The sequence below is a fragment of the Rutidosis leptorrhynchoides genome, chromosome 11 (assembly GCF_046630445.1).
Source record: "Rutidosis leptorrhynchoides isolate AG116_Rl617_1_P2 chromosome 11, CSIRO_AGI_Rlap_v1, whole genome shotgun sequence".
NCBI classification, from domain to species: Eukaryota; Viridiplantae; Streptophyta; class Magnoliopsida; order Asterales; family Asteraceae; genus Rutidosis; species Rutidosis leptorrhynchoides.
In genome coordinates this window covers 409,264,270-409,281,868 of record NC_092343.1, presented here as the reverse complement: position 1 = coordinate 409,281,868, position 17,599 = coordinate 409,264,270, and positions in this window count along the sequence as shown.

The window sequence follows — 17,599 nt, the reverse complement described above, 5'->3', positions numbered from 1 at the left end:
TTCAGCCCTATACCGGGTTCCATCTTCCCGAATATTAAGATGTTTCTTCGATCCTTTGGGTATTTCATCCTTTAAGTTTCCCTCTTTTAAAACTCCTTATTGCGCCTCCTTTATTTGAGTAGTAAGGTTAGTGTGAATCATTATATTCATAGATTTTACACGAATGGGTTCTCTGTCCTTTCTGCTCAAGGCGTCGGCTACCACATTTGCCTTCCCTGGGTGGTAACGAATCTCAAAGTCATAATCATTCAACAATTCAATCCACCTGCGCTGCCTCATGTTCAGTTGTTTCTGATTAAATATGTGTTGAAGACTTTTGTGGTCGGTATATATAATACTTTTGACCCCATATAAGTAGTGCCTCCAAGTCTTTAATGCAAAAACAACCGCGCCTAATTCCAAATCATGCGTCGTATAATTCTGTTCGTGAATCTTCAATTGTCTAGATGCATAAGCAATTACTTTCGTTCGTTGCATTAATACACAACCGAGACCTTGCTTTGAGGCATCACAATATATCACAAAATCATCATTCCCTTCAGGTAATGACAATATAGGTGGTGTAGTTAACTTTTCCTTCAACAATTGAAACGCTTTTTCTTGTTCATCCTTCCATTCAAATTTCCTCCCTTTATGCGTTAATGTAGTTAAGGGTTTTGCTATTCTGGAAAAGTCTTGGATGAACCTTCTGTAGTAACCAGCTAGTCCTAAAAACTGGCGTATGTGTTTCGGAGTTTTTGGGGTTTCCCACTTTTCAACGGTTTCAATCTTTGCTGGATCCACCTGAATACCTTCTTGTTCACTATGTGACCGAGGAATTGAACTTCTTTCAACCAAAATGCACACTTTGAGAACTTAGCGTACAGTTTTTCCTTTCTTAACAACTCTAGCACTTTTCTCAAATGTTCTTCGTGCTCTTGGTCATTCTTTGAGTAAATAAGTATGCCATCGATGAAAACAATGACAAACTTGTCAAGATATGGCCCACACACTCGGTTCATGAGGTCCATGAACAAAGCTGGTGCGTTAGTCAATCTAAAAAGCATAACCATAAACTCGTAATGACCGTAACGCGTCCTAAAAGCAGTCTTCGGAATGTCATCCTCTTTCACCCGCATTTGGTGATATCCAGAATGTAAATCGATTTTCGAATAAACCGACGAGCCATGTAGCTGATCAAATAAGTCATCGATTCTCGGTAATGGGTAACTGTTCTTGATGCTAAGTTTGTTCAACTCTCGGTAGTCGGTACACAACCTGAATGTACCATCTTTCTCCTTGACAAACAGAACAGGAGCTCCCCATGGTGATGTACTTGGTCGAATGAAACCACGCTCTAAAAGTTCCTGTAGCTGACTTTGTAATTCTTCCATATCGCTAGGTGCGAGTCTGTATGGAGCACGAGCTATTGGTGCAGCTCTTGGTACAAGGTCTATTCGAAATTTAACGGATCGATGTGGGGGTAATCCTGGTAATTCTTTCGGAAATACATCGGGAAATTCTTTTGCGACGGGAACATCACTGATGTTCTTTTCTTCAGGTTTAACTTCCTCGATGTGTGCTAGAATGACGTAACAACTTTTTCTTATTAGTTTTTACGCCTTCAAACTACTAATAAGATTTAATTTCACGTTGTTCTTTTCTCCGTACACCATTAAAGGTTTTCCTTTTTCACGCATAATGCGAATCGCATTTTTGTAACAAACGACCTCTGCTCTCACTTTTTCAACCATTCCATGCCAATTATTACATCAAAACTTCCTAACTCGACTGGTATTAAATCAATTTTAAATGTTTCATCCCCCAGTTTAATTTCTCTCCCCCGACATATATTATCTGCTGAAATTAATTTACCGTTTGCTACTTCGAGTAAAAATTTACTATCCAAAGGCGTCAATGGGCAACTTAATTTAGCACAAAATTCTCTACTCATATAGCTTCTATCCGCACCCGAATCAAATAAAACATAAGCAGATTTATAGTTAATAAGAAACGTACCCGTAACAAGCTCCGGGTCTTCCTGTGCTTCTACTGCATTAATATTGAAAACTCTTCCACGGCCCTGCCCATTAGTATTCCCCTGATTCGGGCAATTTCTAATAATGTGGCCCGGTTTTCCACATTTATAACAAACAGCGTTGGTATTACTTGCTCTGACACTATTCGTTTCGGCATTACTTGTTCCGACATTATTTATTCCTTTAGTTCTGTTAAACTTTGGTCCGTAGACCTCACACTTTGTCGCGCTATGACCATTTCTTTTACACCTGTTGCAAAATGTCATTGAAAACCCCTGATGATTTTCTTCACACCTATGATATGGCTGTTTTTGATTTTTGTTGCCGTTGTTGTTATTGAGGTTGTTGTTGGGATTGTTATTGTTGTTGAAACAGTTGTTATAGTTGTTGTTGTTGGGATATTTGTTGTAGTTATTGTTAGGATTGCGGTTATTGTTACGATTGTTGTTGCGATTGTTGGGATAGTTGTTGCGATTGTTGTTGTAATTGTTGTTGTTGTTGTTGTACTGGCGACTCTTGTAACCGTTTTCCTCCCACTTCCTCTTGAGTTGTTTTGTATTGGCTTCTTCGGCCGACTGCACTTTAATTCTTCCCTCAATTTGATTTATGAGTTTATGAGCCATTCGACTTGCCTTCTGTATAGAAGCGGGCTCGTGTGAACTTACATCTTCTTGAATCCTTACTGGTAACCCTTTTACAAGCGCGTCGATCTTCTCTTCTTCATCTTCGAATGCTCCCAGACACAATAGGCACAACTCAGTGAATTGTCGTTCATATGTGGTAATGTCGAACCCTTGTATTCGAAACTCTCTAAGTTCTGCCTTGAGTTTATTGACTTCGTTTCTAGGACGGTACTTCTCATTCATCAATTGCTTGAATGCCGACCATGGTAGTGCGTAAGCAGCATTTTGACTTACCTGTTCAAGATAGGTGTTCCACCACGTTAACGCAGTACCTGTGAAGGTATGCGTAGCGTACTTAACTTTGTCCTCTTCAGTACACTTACTTATGCCAAACACCGATTCGACCTTCTCGGTCCACCGTTTCAATCCAATTGGTCCTTCGGTTCCATCAAATTCCAAAGGTTTGCAGGCAGTGAATTCTTTGTAGGTGCATCCTACACGATTTCTTGCGCCGTTAGCTGCATTGCTAGATTCAGAGTTATTGTTGGTATGTAGCGCAGCCTGTACTGCAGCTATGTTTGCAGCAAGAAAAGTATGAAATTCCTCTTCGCTCATATTCATGGTTTGTCGAGTATTCAGTTCCATTTCCTTCAAAATAGTCAACTGAATCGAGTTAATCATACAGAATATTAAGAGTAGTCAATAGTATTTCGTTGCATAATATGAACTCATTTATAAAAGCTTTTTCTTCATATTAGCGTTTTATAAGTTTAAATTCGGGTACTACCTACCCGTTAAGTTCATACTTATTAGCTAATATACAATTCAACTACTACAATTCCATATGAAAAACTGATTATAATAATATATCACATACAAATATTCTTCAAACTTACAACTTCGCTATATTACATATAACATGAAATATATTACACTTTGATACAGGACAGTTTTGAAGATAAATCTAGTTAATACGCAAGTTGTTCAGCAAAGGAAATAAAGACACGTAATTCATAAGTTCATAAACAAGTCATGCATTCTGGTTTTACTAAGACGACTTCCCATCCTTGGTCTTGTGGAAAATAACCGTTATGACCATTGGCTAGGCAGCATGTTGTAATGTTGTCAAAAGGACGAGGGTTTCGTAATGTCCAACAGTCCCGTAATAATCTAAAAACCTTGTTTCTCACCCCAACTACTGAATCCGTCACTTGTGGAAAGGTTTTATTTAAAAGTTGTAACCCGATATTCTTTTTCTCACTTTGGTAAGAAGCGAACATCACTAACCCGTAAGTATAACATGCTTCTTTATGTTGCATGTTAGAAGCTCTTTCTAACTCGCGAAATCCTACGTTGGGATATGTTGAGTCAAAATAGGTTCTTAACCTGTAGCGTAAAATTGTATTTGGGTTCCCCGCATTTAATGCTTTAAAGAAAACACGGCGTAACTTACGGTCTCCCCAATGTAATATACCCCACCTATCAAAGGAAAGCCTTTTATAAACTAAGGCATTTTTGGAAAGTCTTTCAAATGTTTGATAAATTAATTTCGCCATAACTAAATGTGCTGATGAACTCTAACCGACTCTAGACAAGATTTCCTCAATCATATCCTCTGGTAGGTCTTCTAAAATATTCGGTTGTCTACCCTTAACGTTCATTTTGTTTTTAGACTGTAAAATAGACAAGGATTAGATTCATAAAAGATAATTAACAAACAATACAAGCAATTTGTACATAGAACATAAAAGTACAAGCACAATATAATACATATAATACACAACATGATTACAACCCCCTAATCTGAATCACTGGTTTCTTCTTCTTCGGACTTGGTTCGATTTCCTAATTTTCCAGGGATATATGGTGTTCCTCTAATACGAGCTGTCATTTTCCACAATGTTTTAGAAAAACCTGGTGGTTTAGAGGTTCCCAGGTTATTGTTACACTTTAGAAAATACGGATGTTGCTGATACATATAAAGCTCATTGGGATTGGAATCGGGTTTCTCTATTTTTATACCTTTTCCCTTATTATTTTCTTTTGCTATATTAAATTGGGTTGAGGTGATTTCTATAACATCATCGGAATCCTCATCGGGATTCGATTCATCGGAAAATTGGTAATCTTCCCAATATTTTGCATCCTCGGCAGAAACACCATTGACCATTTTTAACTTTGGTCCGTTGGTTGAGGATTTTCTTTTATTTAAACGATTTACTGTAGGTATCACTATTTCTTCCTCCGGAACCTCTTCTTCTTCAGGTTCCTCTTCTTCCGATTCATCCTCTTCTGGTTCCTCTTCTTCCGGTTCCTCCTCTTCCGGTTCCTCTTCGGGAATTTGTGAATCTTCCCAAAATATATTCGACTCTTCATTATTATTAGGTGAATCAATGGGATTTGTACTAGAGGTAGACATCTATCACACAATATCAAACACATTAAGAGGTTAATATATCACATAATATTTACATGTTAATAATATATAGTTTCCAACAAAAGTGTTAAGCAATCGTTTTTAAAGAAAATGCGGTCGAAGTCCAGACTCACTAATGTATCCTAACTGAAATGACCTGTCCTAATCCATCCGAACGAAGTCCATATCGATTATAAACGATTCACAACAGTTGATTAGATCGCGAGGTACTTGACCTCTATATGATACATTTTACAAACATTGCATTCGCTTTTGAAAAAGACAAACTTTCATTACATTGAAAGTTGACGACATGCATACCATTTCATAATATATTCAAATTATAAATGACTTGATAATAATCTTGATGAACTTAATGACTCGAATGCAACGTCTTTTGAAATATCTCATGAATGACTCCAAATAATGTCTCTAAAATGAGCAAATGTACAACGAAAGATTTCTTTCGTACCTGAGAATAAACATACTTTAAAGTGTCAATCAAAAGGTTGGTGAGTTCATTAGTTTATCATAAATAATCAATTCATAATTTTAATAGACCACAAGATTTCATATTTCCATTTCTCATAAACATACGTCCCATGCATAGAGACAAAAATATCATTCATATGGATTGAACACCTGATAACCGACGTTCACAATATGCATATAAGAATATCCCCATCATTCTGGGATCCTCCTTCGGACATGATATAAATTTCGAAGTACTAAAGCATCCGGTACTTTGGATGGGGCTTGTTGGGCCCGATAGATCTATCTTTAGGATCCGCGTCAATTAGGGTGTTTGTTCCCTAATTCTTAGATTACCAGACTAAAAAGGGGCATATTCGATTTCGATCATTCAACCATATAATGTAGTTTCAATTACTTGCGTCTATTTCGTAAAACATTTATAAAAATTGCTCATGTATTCTCAGCCCAAAAATATAAAGGGTAAAAAGGCAAATGAAACTCACCTAATGTATTTTGTAGTAAAAATACATATGAAGTCATTGAACAAGTATAAGGTTAGCCTCGGATTCACGAACCTATATTATGTATATATATTAACATAAGTAACGAAAATCGAACAACTTTATATATTATTATCAGTGATATATCTGTTATTTTAATGATTTATGTGTTCCATTTATAGCTTAAATATATTTATTTTATATATCTTACTTATTATAAAAGTAGAGGGAGGTTATATGTACTAGGTATATTTTTATGTAACTAATATTTATATAGTAAAATAATACTGATAAATGAAAAATTGTAATATCTTTATAACGATAATAATAACAATAACTAATAATCATTTTAAAAATAGTAATAATAGAAATAATGATATTAGTAATAAAAATAATGATAATAATAATAATAATAATAATAATAATAATAATAATAATAATAATAATAATAATATAATAATAATAATAATAATAATAATAATATTAATAATAATAATAATAATAATAACAAAAATAATAATAATAATGATAATAACAAAAAAACAAAATGGTGACTACCTCAATAATTAGCTCCAAAAATAAAATGTCGTTGCCCGGGATCGAACCCGCGACGTCCCGCTAACCCGATAATATCCTTAACCGTTTCTGTGTTGCTTACTTTTTGTTTTAATTTACACCCTTAAATCTCTTATCCTATAATTTTGGCGCAATAAATGAACTTAGTTCTCGGCCCAAGTAACTAATCACGGCCCAACATATTTCTGGTTTTTTTCTAAAAAAAAAAAATGGCACTGCCGGGATTGAACTCGAGAACTCTCGCTTAACGATCACACACTTAACCATCCTTCTGTCTTTCCATTTCTCGATTTAATTTCCCCTATAATTCTTTTAACCTTTCTTTTACTGTATCCTTCTTCTTCATCTAATGAATATCATCACAACATTATTATCATAACCTAATCATTTCTTAATTATCACAATCCCTATATTATCCCATCATTATCAATTGGTGATCATCTAATCTAAACAACATCATCATACGTATCATTCTGTCATCATCATCATTAATAAAATCACGATTATGATTTCATGTATATCACCATAATTAATTCCGTAATTATCATATATCAAACATCATCTTCGTCCTCTCTACATCATCATTAATAAATAAGTGAAAGCATTTGTGTTTTATCGACGATAGGAGCCAGAAAGAAAGAGGAAAAAATAATATTTTGTTTATAACTCATGGCCCAAGTTACCTCATGAGCCCAACAACTAAATTGCTCCAAGAACCTTAAAGAACTATCGGTGCTTGATCATATTTTAATGGGATGGCTAAAAAAATTATTTATAAATATGATACTGAATGCATTTTTCCTTGAATACTCGATTTACATCTCGCAATGCAAACCAACTGTCATCCATAAATTATCAATTAGTGCCACCATTATGTTCCAATATTATAAACAAACTAGTTGACAAGTTTCTAAAAAAAAAATATGTGGTGTTTTGTCTTTATGAAACATGTGGGTGTCGTGACATGTGGGGGATTCAAACCACTTGCAAATCAGTTTCATTTCTTTTTTTTTCTTTTTTCAAAAAAAAAAAACTCGAATAACACAAACAATAATAGAAGTACCGGAAATAGGAAAAGGAGAAAAATAATCACCATTCATCTTCTTCATCATCATACGTACGTTTCAGTTGGAAATAGAAAAGGAAATAGAAATGTGCGGTAGCAGTGACAACCGTAACTACAAATGGGTTTCAAAAAAAAATTATTACAATAACCATAAAGTGATCGAAAGTGGTGGAAGGTTGTGGTTGTACATCACGGTATTGGAGATGGAGATCGTGGTGGTGATGATTGTGGTGTTTTTAAACATAACAAAGGTGGCGAGTGGGTTGAGCTGAGATGATGGAAGGTAGTCTGTAAGTGTCTTGTGAAGGTGGTGATAGGTTGAAAGTGGTGGGTTATGGTGGCGGTTCAAGGTGTCTTGGCCTTTGCTCATTAAAACAGAAATAATAAACTTTGAGGTGGTGCAGGGCAAGAGAAAATTTTATGTCTATTTCTATATCATAAATCTATTGTATATATTTGTTAGTGGAATAGGTTAGGATTGATAAAGGCGAACAGTACATAAAAATAATTAAATCACGGACTACATGATTGTTTATCTGCCGACACTTTTAACGAGTATCAATTCATGATCCGTTGTTAATCAGTGGGGGATAAAAAGGTCTCCGCAAAATCCCAAACTTTTAAATTAAATGTCTTTATTTATTTAGGTCATTATGGCATAAAATTTAGTCATTTATTTAATAACTAAAAAGTACATCAACTGTCCCTCTCATTTATGAGTAAAATATAAAAAGTATTAAAATAAAATAATTAGATCCTAAATATACTTTTAATAAGACTATAACTTATATAACTCAATTTCGGATCACCGTTTATTATAAAATCATAAAAATTTGAATTAAACTTGCTTAATATCAATCGGGACATCAAACAAGTATTACAATCATTAAATATTTATTTTTAACATACTTGATTTATATATATTGATATATTTTAAATTTTAAATAATTATTATTATAATACCCTATTTTTATTTTATTAATTTTTTTTATAACAACAACATATAATACTTCAAATTATATTTCGAATTATTATTTATATATACATACACACATATCTATTTACAATTAATTGTTCGTGAATCGTCGAGATAGTCAAAGGTCAATTGAATATATGAAACAGTTCAAACTTTTTGAGGCTCAACTTACAGACTTTGCTTATTATGTCAAAACCATATAAAGATTAAGTTTAAATTTGGTCGGAAATTGCCGGGTCATCACAGTAACTACCCGTTAAAGAAATTTTGTCCCGAAATTTGAGTGAGGTGTTCATGGCTAACAATAAAAATATTTTCATGACGAATATGAGTTGATAAATTGAGTTTTATCATCATTGAGTAATATAGATAAAACAATTCGATTGTGTGAAGCGTACAAGTGAAGCTATCATTAAATAGTGAAATGAAAATGACAAGTTTCATCATAACTTTTGACTAATCATGGTTGAATTCCGGAATTCAAGGGATTTAAAGAAAATTTTCGAAATCTAGTAGATTTGATTCTTCGGCGAATAAGGAAATTAAGATCTCAAGAATTAAATGCATTGATCTGCCTCGACTACTCTGTCTGATATTTCCATTATAAATTAAACTTCTCTGTTCCATAATTCTCACCATTCCTATACTTTCTTTCTTAGTTCATACATTCAAAAGATAGTGAAAATGCTTAATCCCGTTCTAATCCTTGATATTTTTCTAATTATCACTTCTGTCATCCTTCTTTTCAATCTTCCACCAGAAGAATCTGTTTACTTCTACTATTACCTTGGGGTGATACTATTCTTAATTATACCGTGTCTTTATATTGCTATTCGTATTAATATCCACGGTTTGTAATCTCCGTGTTGTTATTGGGCTTTATATTTTCTCTTATATCTTGGAGCTCTTTTGCCTTTTTATTTTCTTCTCGACCTCTAGTAAAGCGAGTAATGGTCCAGAATTCGTAAGTGTGGAGTTTTGAAAGAACTTAATGTTCTAAACAAGAAAGAACAAAATCGCACAATTTAATTTGTCAAATTACCCGAATCACTGAGAATAGTACTATCAAGAATATATTTTCTTGATATGTTCGGAGGTGAAATGGAATGAACGAGTCATGTAATATGGCACATGATGACGTTATGATCTGTGAATAATCACGTTCCATTAGAAACTCAGCATGACTTACTGTAATATAATCACGTTGATCAAGTGTCATTATATTATACTAACTCATGCATCAATTCCCAACACTACTTCAAAAACATTCTTAATTTAAACTCGAATTTTAAAGAATTTTAGAAACTAAAGTAGTTTCCTTTATGATGTAATATAGATAGCACGAAGAGATAAATAATTTCGGACGAGAATATTTATGAAAATATCTTCAGAAATATCGAAGATATTTATGATGATATTTTAGAATTTCTAAGTTCGATGGTTGATGAAGAAAGATTTTCCGCAAGATTTTAACATGGGTACGGAGTAAGATATTCGTTGAAGGTTTCATCGGATCCAGAATTACTTGGGTTCTTTGAATATATGGTATGGTCCTTGTATTTGTCCTTGGTCTCCTTCGTGGTTAGCTCAATCCGTTTTCCAGTTCCAACTTTTCTGAGCTTTTCCAACATACTATTCTTTATCATCAACCATTCGATGATTAAGGTCGTTTACGGTTGTCTTTGGTTTCTGCTGCTTCATTCAGCTTTTTCAACATTTAGAGTATTGATTTGTGACTGAGTGCTTTTCAGAATTTTAGAATGAGAGATCATAATTCTAAGAGATAAATGCCATACATATAACTGTTGATGTAGATATGCTGTGAGTTTTCAAAGTACTGATTGCTGATTCCCGGTAATTGTTATGGTAGTTCTCGTTACAAGATGCGGATGAGTATATGATAGGGTTTCAATGAATAAATATAATGATTTGTCAGAGAGATTTAAGCCAAGAAGCAACGAGGTTGCTGGTACGTCTGCTGGTAATATGATGGAATATAAAAGAATTCTCCGGTATCAAAAGGGTAATTGTATATATATCAGGCTTATAGTAAGACTACTTTGAATGAAAAGTTGAAGTTGACTTGCTGGAGCTGTGACAAAATTGGCTACTTCGAAAAGGGATCGAAAAGTTATTTTTGCTAAAAAATGCCAAAGGATCTGACACGGCTACGTGTTAAACTTTTACTCAGTTGCCGAGAGTTTCTCAGGTGCATAACTATATGCATAAATCTTTCCTTCCGTAGATGAAGTGCGGTTGATTTATCCTATCGATTGAGGTGTTTTCAAGAATCATGAAAGGTTTGATCGCAGGTGTAATTGTCAAGATACAAATAGGGTTTAAGATAAAATCAAGTGGCAAACTTGAAGAAATTTTTAGTTTCGTATGTTATAATCGATATTTTAATTCATTTTAATTGTCCAATGTTATTAGTCCTCAGTCGATAGTCCAAAGTTGACAGTCCAATAATTCATTTATAATTTAATATATAATATTCGAATTAATTAATACATATCGTGACCCGTATACATGTCTCAGACTCGATCACAACTCAAACTATATATATTATTGTAGAATCAACCTCAACCCTGTATAGAGAACTCGGTCATTACTGCATATAGTGTGTCTATGGTGATTCCAAATAATATATATAGATGTGTCGATATGATATGTCAAAACCTTGTATACGTGTCCCGATATTTAAAGTGCATAAAATAAATAACAGAAATTAAATGACGATAAATAAAATTGCGATAATTAAATTGTGATAGATAAAATGTAATACTGAATTAACAGTTAGCTAGGAACAGTTAGCTAGGATTTCGTTAGCGTGGTTTCTTAACAAATTTTCTCATAGTTAATTTGTTTGTTTTTAACAAATTTTATTTTGTCAAATGTTTTCTTCATTATGCCACTTGTTGGATTCTGATAGGTCAAAATCCAAATATGAAATTGAATGAAAATGATTATTCTGAGGTGAACGGATTTGTATATCGGTGGATGTAAGTAGGATAGTAAATGAACGCTGAATCAGATTCAAAGAATGTATAATGTAACTTATTAATGTGAAATCTAAATATTCCTCGGGTATTACCTACCCGTTAAAATATTTTCACCATTAACAGTTTGTACGAAGGAATTTTTAATTACAATCTTTATGAAAATATACTTACATATATATTTTCTTCAGATGAAATCATTAATTTAATGAGTTAATATAATATTAACTCATCTGTTTTAATGTTAGAACAAGAATATATAATCTCTAAAACATTAGAGATTACATAATCGCCATGTCGAACGAAGATAAATGATGTAGAACGTCATGTAGAACGACGATTATACTCGAGGTACAGAATGAGATGTTAAGGCATAGATTGTTGATGGTACGGGTGCTGCTACTGAGGTACTGTTGGTGCAGGTGATGTTGTTGAAGCTGGTATGTTTTGCACCATACTTTTCAAGGCTACAACTCGGGCACGAAGCTCGTTGACTTCTTCCATTACTCCAGGATGATTGTCGGTCGGAACGAGAGGATGAATAAGGTTTAGGATCTGAGTTATGATATATTCGTGGCGAGATATTCGGGAAATAAGAGTGAAAATGGTGTTACGAACATGTTCGCAGGTATGTGCTTCAGGTTCTTCATCAAGAGTTGAATTCGGTTAGTGGAAGGAATTGCCTTCTGCGCGTCTCCATTGATTAAGTCGACTATGAACCCATCAGATGAATTGGGGATGGATGATTGGTTGACTCATTCTGGTGACACTGCTTTCGGAGCTTAGGTGAAACTCCATATCGGAATAGCTGTCGGAGTCCGAGGAATTCGAACTGGTTGAGAGATTCATCTCGTACGATTAGATGAAGGATTTTTGATAAGAAATAGATTATAGGGTGTAGATTAGTACCCTGCAATACATAATTTACATATGCATGTATAATACTAAAATCCCATAAGTTACGGAGGAATCTACGGAATATGTTAGGTAAAGTTTACAGTAATAGATATGCTAATATATGAATTAACAGATACGCTAAGATATGAATTTTGTCTATACACTATTCATGCAATCCAGGCAGTAAGATATGTCTAGATTAGGAATGATAAGCAACTGATTCCCTAAGAATGATAAGCAGGAAAGTTTTGACATGAAATGATAAGCAAAACTTTTTACATGCAGACACGGTCGGAGTCCAGACTCACTAATGCATCCTAACGACTTATCAGTTAGACACACTAATGCAGACCTGGTTCGCTAAGATCACCGCTCTAATACCAACTGAAATGACCCGTCCTAATCCATCCGGACGAAGTCCATATCGATTATAAATGATTCACAACAGTTGATTACATCACGAGGTACTTGACCTCTATATGATACATTTTACAAACATTGCATTCATTTTTGAAAAAGACAAACTTTCATTACATCGAAAGTTGACGATATGCATACCATTTCATAATATATTCAAATTATAAATGACTTGATAATAATCTTAATGAACTTAACGACTTGAATGCAACGCCTTTTGAAATATCTCATGAATGACTCCAAGTAATGTCTCTAAAATGAGCAAATGTACAACGGAAGATTTCTTTCGTACCTGAGAATAAACATGCTTTAAAGTGTCAACCAAAAGGTTGGTGAGTTCATTAGTTTATCATAAATAAGCAATTCATAATTTTAATAGACCACAAGATTTCATATTTCCATTTCTCATAAACATACGTCCTATACATAGAGACAAAAATATCATTCATATGGATTGAACACCTGATAATCGACATTCACAATATGCATATAAGAATATCCCCATCATTCTGGGATCCTCCTTCGGACATGATATAAATTTCAAAGTACTAAAGCATCCGGTACTTTGGATGGGGCTTGTTGGGCCCGATAGATCTATCTTTAGGATTCGCGTCAATTAGGGTGTCTGTTCCCTAATTTTTAGATTACCAGACTAAAAAGGGGCATATTCGATTTCGATCATTCAACCATATAATGTAGTTTCAATTACTTGCGTCTATTTCATAAAACATTTATAAAAATTGCGCATGTATTCTCAGCCCAAAAATATAAAGGGTAAAAAGTGAAATGAAACTCACCTAATGTATTTTGTAGTAAAAATACATATGACGTCATTGAACAAGTATAAGGTTAGCCTCGGATTCACTAACCTATATTATGTATATATATTAACATAAGTAACGAAAATCGAGCAACTTTATATATTATTATCAGTGATATATCTGTTATTTTAATGATTTATGTGTTCCATTTATAGCTTAAATATATTTATTTTATATATCTTACTTATTATAAAAGTAGAGGGAGGTTATATGTACTAGATATATTTTTATGTAACTAATATTTATTTGGTAAAATAATACTGATAAATGAAAAATTGTAATATCTTTATAACGATAATAATAACAATAACTAATAATCATTTTAAAAATAGTTATAATAGAAATAATGATATTAGTAATAAAAATGATAATAATAATAATAATAATAATAATAATAATAATAATAATAATAATAATAATAATAATAATAATAATAATAATAATAATAATAATAATAACAAAAATAATAATAATAATGATAATAACAAAACAAAAAAAAATGGTGACTACCTCAATAATTAGCTCCAAAAATAAAATGTCATTGCCCAGGATCGAACCCGCGATGTCCCGCTAACCCGATAATATCCTTAACCGTTTCTGTGTTTCTTACTTTTTGATTTAATTTACACCCTTAAATCTCTTATCCTATAATTTTGGCCCAATAAATGAACTTAGTTCACGGCCCAAGTAACTAATCACGGCCCAACATATTTTTGGTTCTTTTTCTAAAAAACAAATGGCACTGCAGGGATTGAACCCGAGAACTCTCGCTTAACGATCACACAATTAACCATCCTTCTGTCTTTCCATTTCTCGATTTAATTTCCCCTATAATTCTTTTAACCTTTCTTCTACTGTATCCTTCTTCTTCATCTAATGAATATCATCACAACATTATTATCATAACCTAATCCTTTCTTAATTATCACAATCCCTATATTATCCCATCATTATCAATTGGTGATCATCTAATCTAAACAACATCATCATACGTATCATTCTGTCATCATCATCATTAATAAAATCACTATTATGATTTCATGTATATCACCATAATTAATTCCATAATTATCATATATCAAACATCATCTTCGTCCTCTCTACATCATCATTAATAAATAAGTGAAAGCATTTATGTTTTATCGACGATAGGAGCCAGAAAGAAAGAGGAAAAAATAATATTGTGTTTATAACTCATGGCCCAAGTTACCTCATGAGCCTAACAACTAAATTGCTCCAAGAACCTTAAAGAACTATCGGTGCTTGATCATATTTTAATGGGATGGCTAAAAAAAATTATTTATAAATATGATACTGCATGCGTTTTTCCTTGAATACTCGATTTACATCTCGCAATGCAAACCAACTGTCATCCATAAATTATCAATTAGTGCCACTATTATGTTCCAGTATTATAAACAAACTAGTTGACAAGTTTCTAAAAAAAAAATATGTGGTGTTTTGTCTTTATGAAACATGTGGGTGTTGTGACATGTGGGGGATTCAAACCACTTACAAATCAGTTTCATTTTTTTTTTTTGAAAAACTCGAATAACACAAACAATAATCGAAGTACCGGAAATAGGAAAAGGAGAAAAATAATCACCATTCATCTTCTTCATCATCATACGTACGTTTCAGTTGGAAATAGAAAAGGAAATAGAAATGTGCAGTAGCAGTGACAACCGTAACTACAAATGGGTTTCAAAAAAAAATTATTACAATAACCATAAAGTGATCGAAAGTGGTGGAAGGTTGTGGTTGTACATCACGGTATTGGAGATGGAGATCGTGGTGGTGATGATTGTGGTGTTTTTAAACATAACAAAGGTGGCGAGTGGGTTGAGCTGAGATGATGGAAGGTGGTCTGTAAGTGTCTTGAGAAGGTGGCGATAGGTTGAAAGTGGTGGGTTATGGTGGCGGTTCAAGGTGTCTTGGCCTTTGCTCAATAAAACAGAAATAATAAACTTTGAGGTGGTGCAGGGGAAGAGAAAATTTTATGTCTATTTCTATATCATAAATCTATTGTATATATTTGTTAGTGGAATATGTTAGGATTGATAAAGGCGAACAGTACATAAAAATAATTAAATCACGGACTACATGATTGTTTATCTGCTGACACTTTTAACGAGTATCAATTCGTGATCCGTTGTTAATCAGTGGCGGATAAAAAGGTCTCAGCAAAATCCCAAAATTTTAAATTAAATGTCTTTATTTAGTTAGGTCATTATGGTATAAAATTTAGTCATTTATTTAATAACTAAAAAGTACATCAACTGTCCCTCTCATTTATGAGTAAAATATAAAAAGTATTAAAATTAAATAATTAGATCTTAAATATACTTTTAATAAGACTATAACTTATATAACTCATTTTCGGATCACCGTTTATTTTAAAATCATATAAGTTTGAATTAAACTTGCTTAATATCAATCGGGACATCAAACGAGTATTACAATCATTAAATATTTATTTTTAACATACTTGATTTATATATATTGATATATTTTAAATTTTAAATAATAATTATTATAATACCCTATTTTTATTTTATTAATTTTTTTTATAACAACAACATATAATACTTCAAATTATATTTCGAATTATTATTTATATATACATACACACATATCTATTTACAATTAATTGTTCATGAATCGTTGAGATAGTCAAAGGTCAATTGAACATATGAAATAGTTTAAACTTTTTGAGACTCAACTTACAGACTTTGCTTATTATGTCGAAACCATATAAAGATTAAGTATAAATTTGTTCGGAAATTGTCGGGTCATCACACTAACAAACTCGATAAGACACACTAATGCAAATTTCTGGTTCTCTAAAACCAACGCTCTGATACCAACTGAAATGTCCCGTTCATATTGATTATAAATGTTCCATATTAATTGATTTCATCGCGAGGTTTTGACCTCTATATGAGACGTTTTTCAAAGACTGCATTCATTTTTAAAACAAGCATAACCTTTATTTTATCGATAAAGGTTTAAAAAGCATTACGTAGATTATCAAATAATGATAATCTAAAGTATACTGTTTACACACTACCATTACATAATGGTTTACAATAAGAATATATTACATCAAAAATAAGTTTCTTGAATGCTGTTTTTACACAATATCATACAAGCATTGACTACAAATCTTGTCCTTATTTTAGTTTGCAACAGCGGAAGCTCTTAATAGTCACCTGAGAATAAACATGCTTAAAATGTCAACAAAAATGTTGGTGAGTTATAGGTTTAACCTATATATTTATCAAATCGTAATAATAGACCACAAGATTTCATATTTCAATAAACATCCCATACATAGAGATAAAAATCATTCATATGGTGAACACCTGGTAACCGACATTAACAAGATGCATATAAGAATATCCCCTATCATTCCAGGAAATTCTTCGGACATGATAAAAACGAATTCGAAGTACTAAAGCATCTGGTACTTTGGATGGGGTTCGTTAGGCCCAATAGATCTATCTTTAGGATTCACGTCAATTAGTAGATCGGTTTACTAATTCTTAGGCTACCAAGCAAAAGGGGCATATTTCGTAAAACATTTATAAAACTGCATGTATTCTCATCCCAAAATATTAGATTTTAAGAGTGGGACTATAACTCACTTTCACAGATTTTTACTTCGTCGGGAAGTAAGACTTGGCCACTGGTCGATTCACGAACCTATACAAATATTTACATATATATCAAACTATGTTCAAAATATATTTACAACATTTTTTAATACGTTTTAATGTTTTAAGCTTATTAAGTCAGCTGTCCTCGTTAATAACC